Genomic DNA, 2,500 nt, shown 5'->3' on the forward strand with positions numbered 1-2,500 from the left:
ACACACACACACACACACACATATGTACAAATCCATATATATACACCTACATATACACTCACATATACATATGTATCACAATGGAATTTCAATATCTTTTTAACGTGTTGTCCATTGAATGCAAGATAAATGGTGATAATTGTTAAAAGAACTTGCATGGTTGATTTAATTCCATTGCAAAAGCAAGAATGGCATGGTCTTGAGCAGGTATTAGGTTCTGCTTTATACTTCTTATCTAAAGAAATATTTTTCCTGCTGTGTTTGTTTTGGAAACACTGCTACATAGCTATGGAACTATTTTGAGAATGAAAGGAACATTTTTTTTTTCAGGTCTGGCAATGCACTGAATAATATCAGACACAATAATCAACTCATTTGAACATCTGGACATTATAACTTAGTAAAAATGGCAGGAAAGAACCTAGTTATTTTCTTTATTTTTATTTTGTTAACAAATATGTTGCGATATAAACATATCACTATTAATAGTCATTATGGTAGTATGTACGAGAGGACATATAACCTCGTCCCATGAGCCAAAAAAAAAAAAAAAAGAAAAAGTATGTTTAATATGTGAGAATATCTTTGAGGAGATATCAAAAGAATGCTCAGAATTAGATGTAGCTTTGATGAAAAGATCTCAAAAGACTGGCCAAATTTTGTTAGAACGCCAGAACACATGAAAGGTATTGGTGTCTGGTCATAAAATAAATTGAAATGACTTGGGAAATATATTCAGAAGCGGCAGTTGCTGCATGAAAATTAATGGTGAAGTAAGTGCTAACATATTTGATGTAGTGAAGCAAGATGTTGTGAAATGATTAAAACTACAATCTTAGTGATGGGTAAAAGTCATTAACTGAATGATTAATTTTAGCGGTAAAGGATACGAAAGGCAGCTCGGAAATGAAATTCATCATAGTTGTCATTGTCATCATCATCATCATCATTATCGTTGTCGTCATCGTTGTTGTCATTATCATCTTTAACATCACCATTATCATCACAATCATCATCATTATCATTGACATTATCCTCCTCCTCCTCATCACCATCCTCATCATCAACACAACCACCACCACCACCACCACCACCACCACCACCACCACCACCACCACAAACCACCACCACGACAAACCAAATCATAATCGTTGCTATCGTCATAATTGTCGACCCATCATCATCATCATCATCATTATTGTTGTCATCATGAACATGATCATTGTGATCATCATCGTTGTCATCATCATCATCATCATCATCATTGCTGCCGTAGTCATTATCGTTGCCGCCATAGTCGTTATCATCATCATCATCATCATTGTCATCATTTCCATCATCATCATTATTGTTATCATCATCATCATCATCATCATCATCATCATTGTGAATTATATTTTAACAAAAAAACGTAGATAACAAAAGTGGTTTGGAAGTAATCTTGGAATAATTGCAATGTAGGTATCAAATTAGAAAAAAAAAAAAAAAGCCTCTGTATAGCTAAAACTAGCTCCTAAGCATCTTTCAAATCACATCCAACCATATTTATAAAGAAAGACACTTTGGACAGTCTATCATTGGATTTACAGAAAGAGAGGATGATCATAATGGAATCTCTCTTATTGATCTGCTTGACCAATTGATCTGCTTGACCAATTGATCTGCTTGACCAATAATGAATTGTAGTAAAATAACTGTGACAACAACAACAACAGCAATAATATGAACTTAAGTCTAAACTTCTTTATAGAAATCCAATCAATTGCTTGTATGCTATGTTACCAACATCATCATTATAGTTATCATTGTTGTCACTAACATTATGACCATTATCATGATTATGTTCATCATGATTATCATCATCATCATTATTACAGTCATTATCATCATCATCATTATCAACCTTTCTGTCTACTTTTCCAAACTGGCATAGATTGGGTGGATTTTCAGAGCAGTGTTTTTATGGCTGGTTGCCTTTCCTGTCACCAACCTTTCCAATCACTTCTTACAATGTGTGGTTAACCTATTCTAAGACTGGGATACTCATGCTAAAGTATCAGATATCAAATAATTTTTATATGTAAAACTCCATAAAATGCAAAATAGTTGCACTTAACTTTTTTTTTTGTAATTTAAGATACATTTACTTTCTTTACATGTTCAATGTTTAATAAAATTTTAAAAGGTTCAAAGTTAAAAAAAAAAAAATTTATTGAAAAAAAGACTACAACAGTATAAAAACAGCTATATTGCAATTGTTTAAAACCTTTTAATTATCTTTTATTGGTTACCTTTTATTGGCCATGCTGGGGCACTACTTTGAAAGGTTTAGATCAGTGGTACAGTTCTATATGTAAGAGATGAGGAATTATGTACATTGTTTACATTCAACGGATATTTGCCTTCATCTTGTTTGTTGTTAACACAATGTTTCGGCTGATATACCCTCCAGCCTTCATCTTGAGGAAATTTCGAACCAGGGTTCTTATTCCTAAGGTAT

This window comes from Octopus bimaculoides, chromosome 16 (assembly GCF_001194135.2).
Source record: "Octopus bimaculoides isolate UCB-OBI-ISO-001 chromosome 16, ASM119413v2, whole genome shotgun sequence".
Taxonomy (NCBI): Eukaryota; Metazoa; Mollusca; class Cephalopoda; order Octopoda; family Octopodidae; genus Octopus; species Octopus bimaculoides.